Source organism: Falco peregrinus, chromosome 4, assembly GCF_023634155.1.
Source record: "Falco peregrinus isolate bFalPer1 chromosome 4, bFalPer1.pri, whole genome shotgun sequence".
NCBI classification, from domain to species: Eukaryota; Metazoa; Chordata; class Aves; order Falconiformes; family Falconidae; genus Falco; species Falco peregrinus.
Genome location: NC_073724.1, coordinates 27,387,241 through 27,412,219, shown reverse-complemented (window position 1 = coordinate 27,412,219; position 24,979 = coordinate 27,387,241). Strand labels below are relative to the sequence as shown.

The following is a 24,979-nucleotide window of genomic DNA, read 5'->3' as shown; positions in this document are numbered from 1 at the left end:
ATGACACTATCTTAGAACAGAACAGTCATCCCTTAACTTAATAATTCTTTTCTCTAGTCTGGCTGCACCAGACTTCTCATGCCCCATGGGAGGTGAAAGTTTCGATTTCATCGATGCTGGGCTACTTTTTTTCATTTTAAGTGGCAGAGAAGGATGCTTTAGATGAGGACATCTTGACAATGGGGAAAAAGAATAAAAGAGGAATAATAATTCTTTGAATAGCCACACAGTATCAAGGAAAAAAATCAGTAGCAAAAGACCAACAGCTGTGGTGATGGTTTGAGAACACACTAAATCAGGCTTCCAGCTCTGGATTGAAAAATCTGTGGCCGTGCACTGCACAGCTTTGGAGCAGTGTGTGAACAGGGTCTACCAGTTCCAGCATGCTCAGAAACTTCAACAAAAGAAATTTCATACAGGATCAGGTATTGTCTTTCCTTCAGCAAATGCCATAAAGTTAGCATAGAAGTCAACAAAAACTTCATGGCACATCTAATGGCTAATTTCACAGAAATGTAACTCTGTGCCAAGGTTAAAACTGCACTGGTGATTGAACAAGCAAGGTGCAGCTCTGCTACCACAAACCATGAAACCAGAGCTCGACTGACAAGTGACTGCTTGTGGCCACAAAGACATGAAAGGATGTGAAAGGAAGTTTGCTTGCTGTGATGGTCACAACATCTTCTGGCAGCAGGCAAAACACTGCTGCCTTCCACAATGAAATCCTGCCTCTAGTGGAGCTCATCTTTGCCCGCCAAGTCCTGACAAAAGTTAGGCACTTGATATGCTGATATTGAAGAATGCAAACATTGCTCCATTAGTGCATCTACTCTCCCAGCACTCTCCCGCTACTCTAATTTTCATCAAAGGTAGACATACTTTGGACAGAGAGTAAATTTACCATATATGCTGATGCAGCATTTTGCACAGTGAAATTTGGTTAATCTAGATAGTATGGCAGTTAAGAGATCAAAAAAAAGAGTAATTCAATAAAATGCATTATCTAATGTCAAACACTTTGAATAAATAATTACAAAAATGAATTAAAATAAACAATGGTATAAACTTGTTGCTTGTTGCTGAGAAACAAGGAAATCATGTACTCCAAAATCACATTTCAAATGGAAATAACAAAGTGAAATGAAAGATAGTTGAAGATGTCAGAAACCGTGCAGAATCAATGGCTGCATCACTAAGACTGCAAAAGAAATCTATGGGAGTTACATATTAAAGAGGAGGAAAGATAGCTAAAAAGAAAAAATCTTAAAAATGTTTTTATTATGTGACAAATTAACCTTAATCTTTTTTGATCAGAGCTTCATTTTCATATGTACTGAAACATTACAAATAATTACAGTTGCTGTTCATAATCTGTATGGCACTGGCATTTTCACTTTCAGGTTAGGGCATTGTGTATGACATAGTAATGAAAGGTCAGGTGTTCACATACATCATTCCTGCAGCTATTCCACTTTTTTTTTTTTCCTTAATGCTTTTCAAAAAGCAGACCATCAAATACATTTGATGATCAGATGTTAAATGCTTTAGGACCATCTTGTTTTAAAGAGTCATCTGACTTTTTATTAATAATGCATAACATTCACATAGGGCTATTTTGTGTCGGAAGTCCTTCACAGGCATTATCTTAGCCCTAAGTAATCCAGCCAATAAAGAAAAAGAAATTAAGAACAGGAAGATACATTCAGAAATAAGATAAAGCTCTTGAATTCTGAAGAATATTGTCTTTTCAATCACTATATTATATACTGTTGTCAGTTCAATATTATTTACTTTATTATTGTTCCTTAAGAAAAACACATTCACTCAAAGAGTAAATGGCATTATTCTTTCAGTTGTCTGAACACTATTATGTTTGCTTTTAAGTTTTATCTGCTTTTTTGGAACCAGACTATCTGATCCAATCTACAAGCATCTCTAGTCTTTGTTATGGAACACACTGCTATCATTATGTTTTAGATAATTAAAGATTGACAGAAATTGTTTTAAGAAATGTTCCAACAAAACAAGATTAATTCAATTCTTCATTAAGAAAAGTTTCAGTAGTTCATGGCTTCAGTTTAGTGGGTCCTTTATTATAATAATTATTATTATAGCTGCAAGTTTAGACAATTGATGGAGACTGAGCTATAGAGACTAATGCAGAATGATTTTTGCTTACTGAATCTGGAATAGAAAATTGTTTGGTCAGATGCCAACTGAAGCAGTATAAGTGACAGCAAATGTGATTTTATAATGATTTGGATGGGCAGCCAAAGAGGCTACTCTTCTTAAGGTATCATGCACATGGCACAGTAATTCAGACAGCAGCAGGCCTGATATGCAAACTGTTTGGCTATATTTGTGTCCCCACATGTTATTTAACATATTTGAGATGAAGACTTCTATGAAGCAAAACTGACTCAGAATTGTTGCCAGCCAACTAACCACTTGCTTCTGTTAAATTGCATTAGTTATTAAAAAGAACTGCCATGAATACATGCCATATATCCAGAATGTTTAAAATTCAAAGCTTCACCCCTCTTTTTTTTTTTTTTTTTAAGGATGTATTTATTTATTGTGCTAAAATTAATAAGACACGATTTTAAAATTCTTTTCTATTTAAAGCTCTGTCCAACCTTTCAAAATCAGATTGTTAATTTCCATTTAATACACCTCAATATTTATGCTGGTTAACTTAATAATGCATTTATGCTATTATACCCTTTATTTTCCTCCCCTTATGTATCACTAGAGCTACATAATTTGTTTTGCATTTTACTTGTGACAAAGAACCACTAACACAAATCTCACTGAAAAGTTACAAAACAAATGTATGTTGCAAGTAAATGTGATCATTAAGATTAAAAAATACTTAAGAAGAAATTTTGACTTGATAAATACAAAAATGTTGCAAAATATAGGGAAGGAAGGAACATTTGAAAAGGGGAGAAGAAAATTACCCTGCAAACACAAACCAAGCATAAAATGCTGAACGGTTGCATTCTTCTATCCACACAGAAAATGAAGACATAATTGCAGTGCAGTCGGATGCACCAATGTGAGCTTTAGTCTAGACACGATGGGCAATAACAGCAGTAAAAATACGATGCCGCTCTCTTCAATATCAGTTTTACCCTCTAGAAAATGCCCATACTTGCAGAGCCAAACCAGCACTTCGTTATCTGTACCAGCCAGATTAAAGTTCACTCGGGGATATGATTTGTACACGTGCTGCATTCAGACCAGCCCCAGCCCACCGCCTCTGCAGCACCACTATGCTATGCGCTGCAGCAAAAAAAAAAGGTGAAAATTAACCAGTTTTATCACTGTCCTCTCCTGCTCCTTTGAAGCTGTGGGTAAGTCAGGACTGAAAAGGACAGTAAAACGTCTCTGCTCTTCAGGAAAATGGTGAGGGGGAGGAGGGAATCTGTTCATGGAGGAGGCGAATACATAATTCACCACGCAGCTACAGCCAGAAGGTGGTAGGAGGGAAGATGGATATTGGTGTAGAGGAAAGAAGAAGAAAGGGCTGACTTCGTGCGACTTGCTAAACTAATTTTATAGGTATCGTCTAAATAATTTATCTGGTATACTTCTATTTTTTCATCCAGATTTACATCCCCTGTGGCTTGACGGGGTGCTCCTGCCTCCCCGGAGGGTGCTGCGCCCCGCTGCAGGCAGCAGGCCATACTGGGGCTGTGCAGCCCTGCACAGAGGCGCCTGAGAGCCCCGGTGCTGGGGAGGGAACGCGCCATGCCCTGGCACAGAGGCCCTGCTCCTGGCATAGCTGCTCTACTGTGTGAAGCAATTATTTGACACAAAACACTTAAGCAAGCAGAGTCGTCCTACGCAACAGTGCTCTGCAAGCACCAGCCGCTGCACCAGAGGGGTGAGGGCACACCTGCTGCTGCCCCTGGCTGCCGCTCTGGAGTAGCCTGTCAATAGCCATCTCTGGCTCAAGGCCAGCGCTGCCAGCGAGCGTCGCGCTCGCTGCCCGCAGGTTTCTGGAAGAGAGTGTGGAGACATTTGCCTGTAAATTGCAAATGGGCCAAGTTGAGAGACCGCAGCTGAGCGGCTCAGTCCAGCCAGCACAGCCAACACCCCAGCAGCCATCCTAACAGGACTTTGGTGGCAAGAGTCACCTCAAGCTCACTAATGGCATGAGTAACCACAGCTTAAAGGACTTTTCTAGATGATTTCTGTAATGAGAGGGACAGCTGCAAATAGTTTCTCCCATCTTCAGCATGGCTAAAGGTGGCTAGTTAGGGCTAAAGGCCCGACTTTAAATAGCTGGAGCTCATATGGGTGCATTTGCAATCAGGTACGGGAGCAGTTTCATTGTTCAAAAACAACCCCAGCCTCTCACGCGCACTAACAGACCAGAAAGCTGCTCGTGGGCTGCGCATGGGGGTTTAGGCACCTCAGCTCCACTGCCTGGCTGTGGGCACTGCAGGGCTTTTGTACTCTGAGCCAGCTCAAGTGTGCCATATAGAAGTGTCTCCCATGTAAGCAACCGAAACAACTTCAACAAGTCTGAAAAGCAGGTGATATCAAGGTTTCCCTTCTACAAAATAACTCCTATAAAGAACAACCCTAGAGGTTTGCAGTTTCCTTCTCTTGGGTGAACATCCCATTCTCCTCTTGAACAGCTTATACTTCTGTTTCATCATTAGTAGGTTGAGAACTTTCATTTAAAGCTCATTGATGAAGCCATTAGGCACTACAGATATCACTCACTTCAGCTGCACTCATGAGATAAGCATTAAAAAAAAAATCTTCAAAAGTCTTATCTTTTTCACTTGTACACACTGACAAAGATCTATCTGCACAAGAATAAATTCCTTGTTCCAAGGACGTGCATTAAAATTCATTTCTCAAAGGGACATAACAGAGGATTTAGCATGCAAAGGATACATGTTCTTTAAAGGCTATATGTCAAACTGCAAGATTAAAAATAGACTTGTCAAAATTGAGTTTGACAGAAATCACTGTAACATCTCCTATGTTCCAATGGACATAATATTCTTCATTATGTAGTCACGTAGTAATTTTTCTGGGCAACCTGGAGACTTCTCTGGAGTCTAATTAGACTGCAAATGTGATTTTAAAAAAGCAAATTAAACCATTATTTTAAAATTACATTTACTGCTGATGCAAAGTGCTAGATTATGAGTATTGGCTGGCAGTTTCTTCATGTCTACAGGCCAGTAGTTTTTCACATACATGTAAGCAAGGAAAACAGTTATAGACTCCATCCTTATGCATAATTTTGGCCTTTAGGTTAAACCTGTCAGTGGTAAGTGGAAGACAGGAAGAACAAGATCTAGACAGGTCACAGAACCCTGATAATGTATTTTTACCACCTGCAACCCAAACTAGATACAAAACTGGCCAGGTACATTTCACTAGTTCCTCATGTCATGTATGGCAAGAGAAGAATAAAAAAATAAAGAAGAGTTCTGTGATTCTATAGAAAAAATATTCATTTATTAAATGTCTTTTAAACCTTGCAAACCCTTTTTTAAATTTTATTTTCAAGATATTTTTTATTCCCTATTTCTGTCCCATCCTGACTTTTTGCATTTCAGTGATGCTAAAAGATAATCTCGGGGCACGAGCCCTACTTAATCTACGAAGTATCAACAGCCACAAAACCTCATAAAGAGGCAGGGGAGAGAAGTATCCTTATAGAATCCAATTCTCAAAGCTAATCATTAAAAAGAAATGTGAAGGAGGGAGATCAGAAAGCTTTGAGAGGATTTATTTTGTTCGCTTTCCTCCCTCTACCCTCTCCCCAGCTGCAGTCTCCCAAGAAATGTTCAAAGTTCATACCTTCCCTGTGGCTCTTCTGAGGATACAATCTCCAGAAGGCAAGTTTCAGGAAGGTCACCTATGAAGGGGATCTTTGCCTCTGAAAATCCAGAAGTTCAGCATTTGAACCACGTACTATTATAACTTTTTAAGGCAGTTAGAAACAATACTTTCTCCCAGTTCCTGTGAGAGCAGATACCTAACCTTTGCTTTGCTGTTCTGCATGCTGCTGATGCCAATATCATTAACCTATTCCTTCGGGCTGATGCACCTCAGTGTTTTGCAAAATGTGGTGTTGACTTTTTACTTCACTTGCAGTGCCGCCACTGCCTTGCTGTACATCAGGGCAGTGTCCCCGTTTGAGCAGAGGCCTGAAGACCTCTTCCTTTTACTGGTTATGGGCAAAAACTTCCAGGTGTCCCAAAGGTTACATATGTTTTGGCGGCTTGCATAATAAATTCATTGGTTACACAAAGCCAGCCATGGGAGATGCTTTGGATCCTTACAGCTATGTTACACTGACTTCAGACCTGCCACTACATTTATCTCGCTCCAAAACAAAGATGTCTCTTGGGGAGGGATATTAAAGGAGTGGCAGGCTGCCTCGGCTGCCCCCCGAGCTTGCCATGAGGAGTAAGGGCAGAAGGGACAGTCTTTTCTTCCTGTGCCCTAGGCTGGGAAACATTCCAGCTCCTTCAGATGCTACCTACTGCCTGTTGGTCTACAAATTACTAAGAAGTAATTTGGAAAATTATACTGCTCTGGAAATGCATGAGTCCTTTCCCTTTGCAAAATAAGGGTGAGATCTGCTCACAGAGTAATTCCCATGCACTACAGTGAGGAAGGTGCAAGGGAAAGGGGAAGACAATGGTAAGCCTGTGGTTTCCACTTGAAGAATCCATACCATATATATTCATTAAGGAGGTCTTTGATTACATGTGCAGCCAGTGAAGGGAAGATGATGTTGTAGGTTACAGTGTGTTGCAGAGAAGAGCAGGAAACCAGAACCTGTAGGTTTCTGTTGTGCTGCTTTTAAGGGGGGAAAGGAGAAAAAAGACCAGAAGTTACCAAGAGTATTCAGGACTGTTGGGGATGTCTAGAGCAATGAAGGGAGGAAAAAAAGATCTTATGTTTTTTTTTTTTTTTTAATTAAAAGGGTTGTAGAGCTAAATCTGCCCCAGGAGAGAATATTCAGTAAACAAGTCATTGTGTGGTGTCTCTAATCTTTCCTTGAAACAACTGGAAGCAGTCTATGAGATACAAAATGCTGGATTAAGTGGAATTTGGATCTGATTTGGTCTGGTGGTTCCTAAATTGTCATATTCCCCTTCCAAGTGATTAATTTGTTTTATAAAAGCTTGTGATAGTGCTCATATTCAGAGGTTACCCAGTACACACAGTACTGACATTTTTGGTTGACATTTGCTTCTCATCAAACTTCTCCTGAACTTCGGCTCTCATCACTGAAGTATCTGTTATATGGATGTAACTGCAGAGTCCTGAATCTAATGAACTTTCTCTGTATAAAATGCTTAGCTCAGGAAGGAAGATGATTTCACTGAAAACCACATTACAATATTTGTTGTAAAGAGGGGTGCTACAATTAACCACATATTTTGCTTTACTTATTTAAGCTCTACTTTCATAGGTCAGAATTCGAAATAGGAAGACATTTCTGATTCAGCCTGCTTTGGATTTCAATCTCTAACACTGTACTAAGGACTGGAAAATTAAACTGACTAAAGTAAGTAAAGGAAAGTAAAACCAGCAACACAACAAGCAAAGACATTTGCCTTCAAAAACTTTCCCATTATTACTACTGAAAAGGTGGTAGTGATGATGCATATAAAGGTACGTCTTACAGTCCATCAGATAAATGGTTAAACTTGCATAACACTTGTGAGGAAGAGGATGAAGACAGAAGTAGCAGAAGAGATGTGGTAGAGGCAGCCCTCCTGGGTATGGTCTCCCTTTCCTCCCTCTCTAACCTCCTTTCATAGTAACAGCCTCTGGAAAAAGATGAACTGATTTATATCAGAAACTTTATCTCAGTGCTATCAAACTCACACATTAAATAATGGTGTATCAAAGCTTACCATGGACTTAAAAACCATGACACCAGCTATGATAAACTTGTATCTTCTGTTTTTTCATTTTTGGTCTTTCAGAGCTCATGATTTTATGCTCTTTCTGCAGTTAACAGGACTGGGGGCTTCCATTTAAACAAGACTGGGATTTTCACCCATTCACATGAATGCCATGACTCATTACAAAATTACCTAATGGTTTAAATCAGACTCACAAAAAAAAAAAAAAAATACAGGGAAAGGACTTCCAATTGCCTGCTGCTGTTCAGTAACTACATAAAAAAATATCTACTGGGTTTTTCCTCTTGTAGCTAGAAAGCAAAGTTGAAGGCTGCTATTGCAAACTATGATAGCCCTCTGCTGCACCTCATGCTCCTCTGCACCCTGCCACAGAGATGCTGATATGAAATTGGTACAGAGGGTGATGCAGTGAAAAAATGGTAGTAAAGCTAGTGCATAGACCATCCTACTGAGGCACAAAACCACCATAAAAATTTTAAACCTCTACATGTTTTCATTTATTTACAGCTATCATCACTGTCACTTGTACAGCCATAAAACCTAACACACCAGAAACTCCTCTAGTGTCTCGCTCCCCTATGGTTTTGTTTTGCAATATATAGCATTACCTTAAAAATGGGTTTGGCCTACTTGAAATATCTAATTTTAACCTCGTGCTTTCTGAAGGCTTTAGTAGGCACCCAGTTTCAGAGAAGGGAGAGTGATGGGAAAGTGAAGGGAGAGAAATAGGAAGAGTGATGGGAAAGGGATCTGCAGTGGCTGGCGTGGGTAGCCACAGGGAATGGCATGTCACAGAACCACTCCTTGAATTACCCTAGATCAAGTAGGTAAATGGTTTCTTAAAGCATGTTATTCCACTATTTGACAGCTGTATCTTAAATAAACTGGCAGGCTATACTACAGCCACTACAAGTAATCCATGGGGTAATCCATAAACAGCCTGATTGAAATCCCCCTGAAATCCATCAAAAAGATTTCAGCAGGCTTTGGATCAGACTCATTTTGCTGGAGGATGAATGTTGCTCCATAGTTCCCCAGAAAACTAAGCACATGTGGCAAAGCAACACCTTTCCTGTCACTTTTAAGAGATCTTTCTCAAATGTTTCCTTTAACAAAACCTTAAACAAGTACACACCTCTTAAGTATTTCTAGAAGCAGGCAGTATACATTTTAGCTTTTATAGTTATGGACACCTCTTTTACAGATTTAACACACAGAATATTTATCATACTCAGAGCTCTCCCTAAACAAAAAATAAAGTGGGCATTATTCTCTGTGCCTGTAAAACCAAATTCATCATCTCTCTCAGGTAAATAAAACAGAATTAATTCACAAAGCTGTAAAACTGCTTTATTTGCACTTGACTGTTTAACGGGTAGGAGTTTTAATAGTCCTGACACTGGTAGGATAGAGGGAAATAACACTATCACTACCATTGTATCATGTTTAATAATTGTAAAATGCTGTGGTTTGTTGCTCTATTTAAAATAATAACAGTATTGTTAAACAGCTATCATAACAAATGTATTTTTGACTGAAGAACCACTAACGTTAGTCTTTATAAATAAAGCCAGAAATAAAAATACATGTTTATAATGATACTACCTACTTTGAAATAACAAAACAGTGCATTGGTGGTGCACCATGAGCAGCAACCAGTATCCTACTCGGAAATTTATATCATCCTGCCTCATGTATCAGATACCTAAATGAACAGTCTTGACAAGCGCTTTTTTTCCCCCTCATTGTTAATGACATGTATGCAAAAGCACGGTAATTATTCTAAAGCAGCAGCTGAAGGAAAAACTCTCATAGAGCTATTGGTAATCTGTCATGAAAAGAGTACCATGAAGACAGCAGGCAATTCAAAATCCTAGAATTTTTGGCATGAGACAATTTAACTGCGCAGAAGCATCTATTGAACAGTTAAACAAGTACATATTGGAATAGATTTTTAAAGTTTACTGTTTACTCAATAGACTGATTTATGTGAAATATATGAAGTATAACATATGAATACATTCTAAAATATGCGCAGTAAAGTAGCTATTCAAAGTAGCTATTGCATGCTGCCCTTTGGTAAAATGTCATCTTTCTAATTGAGGCATTAGGAGTAATATTGTAAATAAACTGTTGCTCAAATAGAAACTAGGTCTTAGATCAGTAAATCCTACCAGATTAAAGCATTTATGCCATAATCTTCATCACAGTACAATCAAACCAAATCATTAATTCTTCCTACTGTTTCTGACATTCAGAGGAATAATTGCCAAAATAGAACTTTTCCAAGCATTCAGTGCAGAGAAAAATTAGTACTAAAAGCTGAAGAGAATGTGCTGTAAATTTTATATGTTCAGCACCAGGTACCAGAAAAGTAACTGCTTAACATGGTGCATTTGACTTCCACTCAAAAACCAGCTCACTAGCTCCAGTGAAAATGCATACCTCAAAAAAGAAAAAAGAAAAAAAAAAAAGTAACGTCCTGCATAGGATCACTATCTGGTAAGGCTGCAAGGCAGGAGAACACATCCAGCTACAGGCAAGCCTTTGAGAGATGTTCTGCGTGATGATAAGTGCAGGTAGACAGAACATCGGCATGAGTGATAGTGAGCAAAAGCACAAAGAGCTGGAAGTTACTGCTGTAAGATGGGGCTACTTGCTTTGCCACCTTCGCAGAAAAGCCACACCTTCCCAGTATGGGCTGCTAACCCCACAGTGACAGAGCACACCTTTCTGAGCTGTTCATAGTCAGAATTCAGGTGTGAGTAGGGCAGCCTTATTACTCCTATGAATTCAAAGATTCCAAGACCAACATACAACTTATATCTGACATCCTCCAAAACAAAAACTCCCCTGCCAACCATAGTTGACACATGTTTTTTGAAGGCTTTATCTTCTACTTGAGCCACTGCGCATCTTTCCAAAGAGATACAAGATTATCACTTAAAGACTTTAAATGATGGAGAATGACCACAGCTCGCTCTCTCACCTCTCTCGCTGTTACTAGCTGCAGTTTCTTTAGGGCTGGACTGTACTTTCCTACCAAGCTGAAGAGCTGCCTGCTGTCCAAGTTCTTCTTTGTTCAGATGTCCACATTCAGATAAAGCCATCTGGATTTCTCCTGCCATAACCCAACTAGGCTGATCTTCTTATGTCTTCTCATAAAAAGGACAACTTCTGGCTCATTTTTGCTGCTCTTCCCAAACTACATCCAATTACCAGCACACTTTCAGGAACGGACAGCACTGCAGACCTTCTGTGGTTATACATAAAGTTTATATTGCCTCTCTACTCCCACTTGATATTCTTTTCCTTTTTATATCCTTTTAATATTCATTCTGTTAGCTACAATGTACTGCTCTGAAAGGTCAGATTCAATGAATTATTTAATGCAATAGCAAGCTGAGGCACAAAATGCTTCCTCTTAACAGCCTCTGGTAGTTTCATCCTAGGCTGAGCTGCAGTTCAGTGAACCAAGCGGATCAAGGCAGGAATGCTCACATTCACTTGTTCCAAGCAACAGGCACATCCACCCTGTGCTTCACCTTGGCCAGGCTTCTTCTGCAGCAAAGCTTTTACTACCGGAGGCCATATTCAATATGCTGCACTGGGAAATAACACCTGCCTTGCAATGTCAGTGCACAACTTTGAAAGCTCCTTTCCCTAAATTTCTGAACTTCTGGAATTTGGCCAGCTATTGCCATGTGCCAGTGGTGCTATCAGCTAGAGGTGGGAAGACCCAGTGTGAAGTTACTGCGATGCCATGCTGCACAGACTGTTAACTACAAGATGGCAGGCACCACAGGATTTCTTTGAGGCTGCTCTACCAAATGCCATGCATCATCAAGAGCTGGCAAGGAACTCAGCTCATAAAAACTGGACCGTGAAGGACTGCCATCCCCAAGCCAAAATGCACAACAGATAGCAGGGCTGCCTCTGAGAGGCAGGCACCATGTATGTTAACCTTCATGTCCTATATGTAACTTCTCCCATGATCTCCTAAATCAGCTTCCCCACAATTAGTCTTTCTTCCTTGATCTTACAGTCCCATTCCCCAAAGGTCCCTCTGCACCCTGCCCATGCAGCCCCTCAGCACAGAGGCTGGAGACCGTGATCTTGAAGGTCCTGGGCTCTACCACTCTCTTGGCCAAGACATTTTCCACTTGCTCAGGAGCTGACCGCTGCTCTTTCAGGCAACAGTACTGTGGGCTGGAGTGAAACAAGGGTGAGTACATGGCCCCTGTCAGAAAGTAGATGTGGTATTTGGTCCACAGCCCCAGTGGCTGAACACTTGGGCTTCATAACCCACCAGGAGAAGTTTTCTGATGATATAACCCCCAAAATTCTTCCCTAGTAAATTTCTGGGAGTATGAGAATCCACCACAGCCCAGTGGGCAGCACTGTAAGGACAGAAAAAGCTGAGAGGTTTTGCTTCAGGATAGTGAGGGTGGCTCAGTATCCTCAGTAGTATTTTTGCTCCATCTGGGAAGTGTAAGGCACATGAAGGACAGGGAGGTAATTCAGGACAGCCGGAATGGCTTCACTAAAGGCAAGTCCTACCTGACCAGCCTAGTGACCTTCTATGATGGGGTGACTACATCAGTGGACAAGGGAAGAGCTACGTATGTCATCTGTCCAGACTTCTGTAAGGCCTTTGACAATGGCCGCCACAACATCGTTCTCTCTACATTGGAGAGAGATGGAATTTGATGGGTGGACTCTTCGGGCATGAGGAATCAGTTGAATCCAGAGGGTAGTGGTCAATGGCTCAATGTCCAGATGGAGATTGGTGACAAGTGGTGTCCCTCAGGGGTCCATATTGGGACCAGTACTGTTTAATATCTTCATCAATGACACAAGACAGTGGGATTGAGTGCACCCTCAGCAAGTCTGCAGATGACAACAAGCTGTGTGGTGCAGTCGACATGCCTGAGGGATTGGGTGCTATCCAGAGAGACCCAGCCAAGCTTGAAAAGTGGGCCCATGTAAACCATACAAGGTTTAAGAAGGCCAAGTGCAATGTCCCGCACACGGATCAGGGCAATGCCAAGGCTGGGGGATGAAAATTGAGGGCAGCCCTGAGAAGGACTTGGGGGTACTGGTGGGTTAAAAGCTGAACATGAGCTGGCAGTGGGTGCTCACAGCCCAGAAAGCCAACTGTATTCTGAGCTGCATCAAAAGAAGTGTGGCCAGCAGGTCGAGGAAGGTTGTTCTGCCCCTCTGCTCTGCCCCTCTTACTCCACCTGGAGTACTGTGTCCAGCTCTGGAGTCCTCCACACAGGAAAGACACAGACCTATTTGAGCAGGTCCAGAGGAGGGATGGAACACCTCTCCTGTGAGGGAAAGCTGAGAGGGTTGGCTTCAAGGACACCTTATTGTGGCCTTTCAGTACTTAAAGGGGGCTTATAAGAAAGATGGGGATAAACTTTTAAGTTGCATTCAGACAAAGGGTAATGTTTTTAAATTAAAAGAGGGTACATTTAGACTAAATATAAGGAAGAAACTTTTTACAATGAGGGCAGTGAAACACTGGAACAGGTTGCCCAGAGAGATGGTAGATGAATCCCTGGAAAGATTCAAACTCAGGTTGATTTGGGCTTTGTCCCTGCTCATTGCAGGGGGTTTGGACCAGATGAACTTTAAAGGTCCATTCCAAACCAAACTATACTATGATTCTGTTATAAAATACTGACACTGACATGCTTAGTTTGTCAGCCTGAAGTACCAGCTTTGCCTTGGATCACACTGACGTCCAGCTCTGCCCTCCTGAACTCCTCAGCATCTCACAGGAGCTGTAACTCCAGCTGTTGCTGCCTGACTTAGAAAAGCCTCATGACACCCACAATCTCTCCTGTGGGTGAGGCAATCCCCAAAGGGATTAAATTAACTGTATTTGGTATCTTTAGAAAAATGTAGGCAGCATATATACGTATATCCATAGCTGAACTGTATATTCTATGAATACTAATATTCTAATCCCCTACCCCCAAAAAACTAGTAATATTTATAAAATGAATAGCGTGATAAAAAAAACCCTATGTTCAAATCATTGTCTATTTTAACATGTATTTTCCAGTAAAACAGAAACGAGAGGTGAACTTCCAGTACTGGAGAAAATCACAATGACATGTCAGAACTGGCACTTTTTATTTATCACTTTTATATAGAGAGACAGGAAATATTTCAAATAAATATTTAAGACTCTCCTTGTAACAGACTGGCTGTACAAACCATATATAATGTCATGATAGGGTTTTGGTTTAAATGAGCTGCAGAACCTCAGTTTCTCATTTCCAAGTAACATGCACATCCCAAATCCATGATAATAAGGCTTTACGAATCACATTCTTCTCTCTCTCTGCACATACATGCAAACATACGCAAACGCATACATCCAAATGTGGAAGACATACTACATGCTCGTGATGTTATTTGTCCAATAAACATCCCTAAGACTTATATTAGCAAACTGCACCCTCAGTCTATGTACCTCAAGGCATGAATAATGCAATCTCCTCTTTCTCCAACAAAAAAATGGTTCCAAAAGAGTGTGTTGAATTTTCTTTCACTCCCGTATGTCAATATGTGGTATAGTTGCTTCTTTAAACCCATGGCAGTTTGTATGAATTATTAATGAACTCAACAAGCCTGCTGGACACTGAAACATGACTATAATTGGTGTAGAACACTAAGAAATTGTTTCAATGCTTTCCAAGAAGGAAAAAAAAAGTGGTATCTTTACTATCACATTTGTTCTAATATTTAATTAAAGGCTTTGAACACAAACAGAATTTCAGATAAAATGCAGAACAAAAGGGTGTTTCTGGTCACAAAAGTATAATTTCCATGTAAAATTGAGCAGTAAGGAGAACGACAAAGATAAAGAATTAAAAAGAAACTGGACTGCAAACTCAGTTAATGAATAGTTATAATTTTTTGCTGTCTTCTAAAATTGAGAGTTCTTGGTACTATTCTTGATAGACTCTTAGGCAGATGATATTTTCCTTTTAAGTCTCAGGCACACTGTAATGACGCACAGAAAAGAATATTGAGCAGAAAGACAATGTATGGAACAAAGATTTCAGTGCAATGATTAAACCTCATGACTCCTACACTTTTTATGAAATACAGATGACCTCAAGGATTTTAAACTGCTATAGCAACCGATTTTCTTCTCTAGAACTGCCTTTTCGCATACTGCTTTCTGAGTAACAGACCTGCTGAAAAGCTGAAGTGATCATCATACAATGGGTAAGTTCTAAGATATAAGATGACAAGACGTTTGCCTCTCCTGCAGTCTTGTTTAATTCATAAGCTGAACAAATTTGGCTTTAACTAAACCTCCAACCAAGCTGATTTACTTTATTTAACAATATAGATAGTGGACCACACAGGGATTTTCCCTTGTGCAGTAAGTAAAATACATTAAGCTTTAGTCTGCATGAAGAGGAATAAGAGCTAACAGAACAATTAACATTTGAGCACATAACATGTAAGAAATATGCCTTTGGGATAGTGGAGGTTGACGACAATCTGGGTTTATGTCTTCAGTCTCTGCTTTGGTATTTGCAGCCTCTATTTTGACATTTCTTACTTCTTGGTTTCTCAGAACCAGTTTCTCTTGGTTTCTTAGATGAACACAAAGTAAGACTAAGACCAACATCCTCGGGAGGTCACCTGCTGTGAAATACAGGTGATTCATCTTTCCCCTATTACTGTTGCTGTTTCCAGGAGGTCTGTGAAGACTTGGATGTTTCGAGTCAAGCAAAAAGTCAAACAGAGAATGGTATCTTTGGGGAAAAGCCTGAAGAAAGCTAAAGCAGAAGCTAAAAGGCTTCTCTTACACTATTTTTCATGTGTTGCTTGTAATAAATTACAGACGATCAACTGGCACATCAGAAATCAAACCAGGAAGAGCTGACTAATAAATCCCACAGAAATCTACTGCGTTAAGCTGCCTTTTGAAGCATTCAGTATTTTTTAAAGGTAAATTTATTTTTTTAGTAATTTTTATTTTCTACTAGCTCTTGTCTCAGATCCTTTGTTAATGAGAAACTGGTTTTGTCCTTTGACCTTCCACTATGACCTAAAATTATCCCAATCAGTGGTAACTTATAACTGAAGAATCTCACTTTGGGGGCTAGTGGGTCACAATATGTAAAACCATTCTCCTTCACTTTTAACTAACCTCCTGATTGGGCATATAAGATAACTTTACTCAATTTCTTGGCAATTTTGGAAGTCCTTGTTGGCTGTAGTATTGCTAAATCAAAAATATGACCTAGTTCTGTGTTCTAGTCCACCAACCTACACAGAAGTCCCTACAACTTTTCTATTCCAATTACATTATACTATCAACTGCTAAGAGACTCTGAGTCACAAAATTATTCTTATTGGAGTGGGGCAGGAAAAAGAAAGGACTTGCTAATGACAGTCTTAAGCCTTTTGATCTTATTTCTCAGTATTTTTGAAAAAGCCTCCAAAACCAAATTAGTCCTTGCCAACACAAAAAGTGTCATAGAAATTTAAAGTTGACTGCACCGAGTGAGATCCAATTTTGTTACAACATAATTAAGTCTAGACATCTCTGAATCAAAAAGAAGTTTGGATTGAGTGAGTTTTATCAGACTAGTATTAAGCCAGGTACTTCTCATCTCTACTATTTTTGTGATTTTCCAGCTCCATAGGCAAACTACAGGTGACTGGTGTCAAGCACTATCAACCCCACATGCCTTCTCGCTGAAAGCCAACATTGCTGTCAGAGCAGGAATATGAAATGGAAGTGTAGAGATAGCCATTGTAACTGGACCTTAATGTTAAGAGAGGCAGCCACCTTATGACTGCATGTAGGTTCAGGAGGTATGATTCTTCATTTTATTTTACTTAATAGATTAAATGTAGTCTGGGAAGTAAATAGGATTATGATACTAAAAACTAACTCTGAAAGTCAGGAACCCAGAAAGACACAGCATCCGCACATCAAAGAGAAAGGTCTTGCCATCTTCAGGAACTCCTGAGTCAGCTTTCCATCACACAATTCATTAAATTCATTACACCACCATACCAATGGACCATGTGCTATCAAGACATCTCCATGACACTTTGCTCTTAGTAGGGTTTTACCCATTTCCCTGTGACTCTCCTTATTTCCTTCCCACCCCAGGGAGTGGTGCTTCCACCTTGACAGGGGAAAAAAGTGCTCCCTTAACTGCAAACACAGGATTACACCACCACTCAGCACGCGAGCTGCCCACAGGATCTAAGCAGCCCCAAGGAGAAGGGCTTAAGACCTCCATTTATTCATATTTTCCAATTACATGGTTAAAGATTTTTAAAAGCTATTGCTTTTTGCTTTTTTCTCCCTTCCATTCTCACTGTGCTCTAAAACAGACATACCATAGCCACCACACTAACAGTTATGCTAGCTTTATTTTCTCCAATTTGACAAATGAGTTATTGTAAAATGCACAAAATCTTTCAAATACAGACACTGCCATGAGCTTCTACACAACTAACAGCTAAAGACTAAAGGTATTTTAAATGCATGAAACTGTACAAGACATTGCAAATTGGTCACAGTATTTTCACCCCTTTCTCTCAAAAGTTAAAATTACCTTTTACATTTCCTTTGAGCACTGGTGCATATAAAACTGCCACCCCCAAAACAGCATTCGTTAAAAACAGGAGATTAAAAGTCTTTCTGCCTTTCCCTGATATGTCTGTAGCAGCCACAACCCTCCAAGGGTCAACTTACAACCGCACAAAAATATCATGTTTCCCTCCAAGCTCTTGACATCACCTTGGCTGTCTTTCTATCAAAATACAGCATTTGGGTATAATTCATAGTAACTATAAGCCTTCTGCTTGATATTGCCATCCACCTTTCAGTCTTTGAAAGAAGTATTTCTCTGTCTTCCTGAAGCTATTTAGGCAGCAGATAAAAAACATTTCCTGTGATCCAAATGTCCCGCACTGTCTCAGGATAAAAGGGAATCCTGATGCCACCACTGACTGCATTGTGTGTAACACAAGCCTTCACAAATCATCACAGGCCTTATACCACACAAATATTGTGTCTTCTCAGAAATAGCTATGTTTTCCATTACAATAGCTTTGTTAGCTGATGTGTATGTGCTGAATCAGTCAGCAACTGACTAGTAAAATTAGGGAGCTGTAAGGAAGTGAGGAAAGCCACACACTTCTGGAAGGACAGAGCTGCTCTGTGAGTTCCATGCATGTGGTGGTGAAGGCATCTCTGTCACCTTCATACTTCACAGTCACTCCTTGCTGGCACTCCCAGATGCACAGCACAATCCTCTCCTGTCATCCTATACTGCTTCTCCAAGCCCAGAAGCCGTCCTGCACAGACTGATGCTTCCCAAGCAAGCTCGTGAAGCTGTCTCTGTCTTGTCTTCCTGTTTTCTGTTCATTAAACTGCTCCATATGACAGTGCTTGTCTTGTATAAGTGTAGTTGACCTGTAGTAATGTCCTCAAGGCATCCATACAAGCCACAGAATATTCAAGGACCAACAGGATGACGCAGGGGGGTGGCTTGCCCAACATGATCTTTTATGATTTGGAAATGTCATTCCAAAAGAGACAGATAATGAAGCTGGGAAAGAGAAACCGTGGGATTTCTGTAGTTTGACACCTCTGCTTTAACTGTCCTTGCCCTAAACAAAGGACTTGAGATATTTAGGTACGTCCTGCCACATATTCCAACAGGAAGTAATCCTTTGATGCATGAGGGTTGCAGCAGCAGCACAAAGAAAGATAAACATCTGTTGTAAAGTGTGCAATATAGAGGAAATCCATCACACGGAAGGGTTAATTCATAGTAAACTAAAGCTGGGTATTCATCTGTATGACTTTACATGGAAATAATTTGAAACGTTCACATCAGTGCATCTGACTTCAAAGTGAACACTCCACGCAGACAAGCCAATGCTTTTGTTTAGTCATATGAGAAGCAGTAAGCCTACTGGTCAGAACAAGCTAATGAGAGCAACATTTGCTGGTTCACATCTGAAGAAGGCATTTTGTACAGTTGCTTGTGTTTTGGGCACAGCTGTTCCACATCTCTGTTCGTACCCTTGCATTCAGCTACCCTAAAGCAACTTGTTATGGAACAGCTGACCTGAAATTCATCATGGCTGAGTCTCTTTGTAGAGGATAATAGAGTAAGATGATGACAACACTTCAACTAGATGACATATCAAGCCTTGAAATTTCAACAAGACCCTGGACTCACTAACTCCAGGGGGCATCCAGCATGGTGAACCTGAAAAGAAACTTACAGAATTAAGTTCTCAGCATTCCAAACATTTGGATTATTGAGCCCAAACCTATCTAAACCATGCCAGCCAACTTTCGGCTACAAAAAGAGCAAGGATATGAGACTGGATGCTTTCACAGATACAATGGATTTAAAAGAGAACAATTACCATAGCTGGTATTGATTTAACAATAACAAGTAATGCCTCTATACAGCTTTCAACTCAGCTTAACCCTTACAGGCCTCTGTGAAAAGGTGGGCAAGCATTTCTGAAGCCATATTACAGATTAACAATTTAAATCTAGAGAGGTCTGAATTAGCTCTCAATATATTAGCTCAAGTACCAGAAGCACTTCCCCACACCAGCCAAGAAAAAAGGTAAAGCAGACAATATTAAATCTGGCTCTCACAGTTAATTGCAGCAGCTGATTTAAAGTACTTAAGTTATCTCAACATTATGTTGCAGAAACACCTGAAAAAAGGTAGAAGACATACATCTCACAACACCCCTCAAGTCAGAAAGGAACTGAGTTCTCATATCCCGACTTCCAGCTCTATGTTTGAGCAAGCTGATTAGAGGTACCTAACTAAATGCCCTGGCAGAAAGCTTACCTCCACCAATGTCACTTGCAAAACTCCGACAAATAATTTGGCCCAACATTTTGTCTGTCTGTTCAGCAATAAGTATCTAAACCCCAAAACACTAGCAATTCATAGATTGTGGCCTCAAACAAAATGGGTATAGCCTCTGGATTCATATACCAAACTGGAAGTATAATGAAATACCTTCAGATTTAAAGGTCTGCATGACTGGTTTTTCAGGAAAAACAGGTTTCAAGATTCTCAGTTGCTAAGCAGTATCATAGCTAATAAATTAATATACTTGATTTTTTCTCTATGATGTTGATTAAGAAAGTGTCTTAACATTAAGTCCACCAAAATTGCTTGATCCAATATATGAAATAGTCCAAGCCTAGTGACAGAAATTACATTTGAAAAGCAGTATTTTCAGCTGCTTGTTGAGAAGACGATCATGACAGGCACTGCCACTGAGCTCCCTTTTGCACTTGCCTTTAGATATGATGATGCAGAGAAGCAAACTGGTCCTCTGACATACATGGAGTCAAATGGCAGTGACAGAATCCCCATCCACTCCACGATGATGGTGAGAAGGGTCATCACTGATTAAATTCATGTTAGCACTTAAAATGCAACATGCAGCCTGAAATCCTGGAGGGTTCCTTCTCTCCGGTCTTACAGTAATACAAAATTAAAACAGAAATTCTACTGCAGAACTGAAAGAATCCTCCAGATCCTCTTGATGAAAACTTGCCTTGACATTAACTTGCCAAAGCAAGAGTTATTTCAGAAAGTTTTTTGAGTAATTTCTCTTAAATAGAAAATAGAGCCAACAAGAAAGAAAAGCCCTTAATGAATTTCACCTTTTGCAGTTCTCGCTTTGCAATTAAAGTCTTTTAGTGGAATTCCACAGGACGTCAAATACCAATTTACTGCTGTTACAGTTTCAAGGAACAGACTAATCTAGCCTAATTTCTCAACCTAGAAGTCAGGTTTCTATTCTAAGATAGTTGTCTGTGCTTGTTCTTCAGACAATGCACAAATCGAGTTTTCTCGAACAAGGTAGTTTATTCCAAAACAAGTATCTTGGACAGATCACCCTCTTCAGGTGCCCGTCTCTCCTCACAGGCTGCCTGGATAGCTGTTTTAATAGAAGTATGAACAAAACTCCACTACTTTGCCCTCCTCAGAGTTTGTTTTATGGCATAAGCAGTACCTCTGTGTGTTACTCAAAATTTCAGTAAAATGTCTTGCTAAGTGAAAAGACATTTTACATATGTTGGGATCCTTGTAGACTAATGCAAACTCTGTACAATCTAAGATAATTCATTTCACAGCAATCACCTATGAATTTTATAAGGCAAATTATTTGTCAGATGTATTTCTTTAACTGTTTTAAAAGGTTTGGTTGGTTAAACTGAAGCTTAAAAAGATACATATTTAACATTAACTAATGATAATGAAATATTGCACCTCTGAACAACCAACTAATTGATCCAGTACCTTAATACACTTTCTAATATATTATTTTTGCACTGTTTCTCACCTTGAAACATGCAAAAAGTTGCTACATTGTGCAGTGACTGTAACGTTATCTCAAAGTACTTATTGTTAAGTATGTGTGAAAAGCTTTAAGTCACAGAATCTGTATCAGCAGTAAAAGAAAACCAAGGTAAGTAGCTCCTGCTACAGTTTTGAACTGGCTGCACTTCAAATACATCTTCTTTCTTTAGTATTCTGTTCATTTCCTCCTTGCCTGGACTGTAACCATACATTTAGAAAACTAGGCTTGTTTCTTCCTCTTTTTCAAACATCAATAACTTTCTGTCTCGAATGGAACACATCTAGACTGCAGCCATAAGAGACACTTATAAAGGTGACCTCTCTTTGAAAGGGAAACCGTAAACATGACTTCTGGGTGTGTGCTTGAAAATAGCTCAGGAGAACATAGTATGGTGCAAAAGCTATTGAAGGTTACCAGGAAAAAACGAGTCCTTATGTATTTTGTCTGCAAACTGTACTGAATTCATATTTCTGCAACCTTGGTTTTCAAAGGACAACTTGAACGCTAATTAAATGTTGCCAGTAAAGCAGAGCCAAAAGAATTAGATGGATGAGAATGACCTACAGGGGATATTTATAATGAATATCCCTGATAATCTCCAGACTTGAGACCTCCTAGGATACAAAGCATCCTTCAATTCTTAAAAAACAAATCAAAATCTTTCACCAGGCTCCTGCTCAGTACCCCCTGGAGTCAGCAGAGGTAGCTTTAATACAGTTTTCTACTTAAGAAAGCTTATTTTCAGTAGTGAATGTTTAGAAAGCACACACATAATTACAATATTAAAACATAATAGAAAGACCATGTGAAAATTTCTGTATTATGTGATCCCTTTATCTTCTTGCATTTTCCCATAGGAAAAAAACCCATTACACAAAAGGGACTTCCTTAAAAGCCTGGTCTAACTATTTCTACCCCTGTAGGAGTAAAAAGTACGCAATGAACTTGGAGCTCATAGGAAAAAGGCTGAAGAAAAACATGATTGGAAAAAAATTGCTCTGACAATTTGTGGCAAATTTAGAAATAAAGTAGATTTATTGCTTATGGACATACTATTTCCTAATGAAAAAAAGCTTTAATTGAAATTTTTCAGATACCATTCTTGGTGGACATTCTGAATCTTTTTTTATTTTTTGGATATGAGCTAGAATGTAGCAGAAAGTCTCTTTTCCATTTTATTTTCCTTCAATAGCATAACTTGTTTCGTAAGTAAATGTCCTGACAATGTTTTCTTGGAAAACAATTAATATTGCATTACACTAAAAACTGTTTAACATTCAAGGTTGACTTAACTAACATGTGTATATGTTTGCCTGGAAATTTTGAGTCTTGCTAAGCTTGTTAAAGCATGATGCTCATCTGGTTATGCTATCTATTTTTTTTTTTCTCATGCAGTTTGGGTTTTTTCTGTTTGGCTTACTATGATCTTTATGGGTGTATTTTGGAAGCAGGTTAATTTTTTTCCATGCTCTCTGCAATTATAAAGACACATTCTTTCTTGACTTTACAAAAATCTTTGAGTGAAAGCTGCATAAAAATAGCCACAGAATTTCACGTCATGAATATAAAATATACCTTGTTATACCTAATCAGCAAGAGACCACGCAATCACACACAAAAATATAGTGTTGGAATACCAATTTTTCATCAAATGTGCTGCAGTGACCATTAGGTGGTACAGTGTAAGATCCTGAGAGAAAGGAGAAAAGAGGATCCAAGCTAAAGAGCAGACTTCAGATTGTCCAGGGCACTGGTGGGCAGGGTCCTGTGGGATGCACCTCTGCAAGCCCAGTAGAGATGGGAGATTTTCATGGAGAGCCTCCTCCAAGTGCTGTAAGTCTACTCCAATCCACAAAGAAGCAGGCAGGCACAGCAGGACACCAGTGCGGCTCCAGGGAGCACCTGACTGAGACCCAGCACAAAACAGAAGCCAGCCAGAGATGGAAATGGGGAGAGGTTACCCAGGCAGGGGTGGAGTTTGCTCAGCTGGCACCGAAACTGGTAGAGGATGTGAACGGTAACAAGAAGTGCCTCTACAGCTACATCAGCAGTGAAAGCCAAGGGTAGTATGAACTCACCACCAAACGGGTTGGGCAGCCTAACGAAGGACACTGAAAAGGCTGAGGTACTCAATGTTTTCTTGGCTTTGGTCTTTAGTGGCAAAGGCTACCACCCTGGTCCCTGAGCTTAGTGGCAGAATTTGGGGAACAGAGGTAGACAAAGATTGAATTAGGGATTTCTTAGGCAAGAGGGACACTCACAAGTCCATGGGCCTAGATGTGATGCATCTAAGGCTGCTGAGGGATTTGGCTCATGTCTTGTAAAAGCTGTTCTCTGTCATCTTTGAAAGACCACTGGTTGAGAACTGATGCATCTTTCCAGTGTGGTTGTGAAATCTCCATCTTTGGAGATATTCAGAACTTGATTTGACAAGTCTGTGCAGCCACATCTAACTTTGACACTAGCTCACTTTGAGCAAGAGGTTAGACTGGATAACCTCCAGAAATCCCATCTCAGTTTTTCTATGGTTTTGTGATTACATCCATTGCCCAACCTATGCATCTCAAACATACTCATTGCTAGACACAGATACCCTGCTACTGGCTGGGAAACAAGATTTTAAAATTGCTTCTGTGCACATTGAAAACTGAAAGCAAGCATTTTCAAAGTTGCAGATGTATCTAAACCATATCAAAACCTTTTACTATACAGAAGGAATTCATTATTTCATTGGTGTAAAGAATCGCTTCTGCTATGGTGTCAGGACTGTACAGTAACAGTGTCTAATCATCCCAGGTGTCCCCACTGGCATGAAAAGAAAGCACTTTGTTTCAAATGCTGTAATATACAACCCCAATACATTTCATTCTGAGTCTCATCAAAGAATGAATCTCTGTCAAAATCCCAATGGCAGACAGATTCTGAGAGCAGAGGTGGAATTACAGTTTAAGTATCACCAAAAGCTTCGCCTGGAATGCAACAGCACTCTAATTTAAGACACCAGCTATGGAGTCAACATAATTGGAAAGGGTGACATTCTGATTCACTTTCTTATTTGAAGGCAGACAGAGAATCAGCCACACAATAAATTCAGTTTGTCTCAGGCCTAATCAATCTATTTTCCTTGATGTTATTACTACATACTGCTGGCAGCAGAGAAACGAGATAGAGATCCTAATTTTGATTACTTACATATCAAATAATCAAGGAAAGAACGAAGACTGCAATATGATTGCTTTATGAAGAAAAAAAAGACATAAAAATGAGTTTAAGACCCATTTGTGAGCCTTTAGCTGACAGTCAATACAGAGCATAGAACAGAAATTTATTAGGAACAGTTCCTGCAGTTCATGGAGTTTCTTTGTCTTAAAAGACAAGTGTCAAAGACCCCTCTTAATGTGCTGTGTTTCTGTTAGTTGACTTGCAGGTCAACACTGTTTTTAAAAAAAATCAAAAAGATATCATATTTTATCCAAACCCGCCTAACATAGATAAAAGCATCAGTGTTGCTGGCGTCTTTATACCATTTCTGTATCTCCTTTGGAAGTTTGGTTCACAGCTGAATCCCCAGCAAATGAGCACCTTTTTGCTCAATGTGTGATCAGTAAGAAGAGTACAACTACCACAGCACCTCTTGCCCA

General features: G+C 39.7%; 1 protein-coding gene across 2 annotated transcripts in view; it reads right to left on the bottom strand.

Moving 5' to 3' along the window:
• Positions 1 to 24,979, bottom strand: part of FRMPD4 (FERM and PDZ domain containing 4) — a 298,663-nt gene that overhangs the window by 40,233 nt on the left and 233,451 nt on the right. The window lies entirely within an intron of this gene.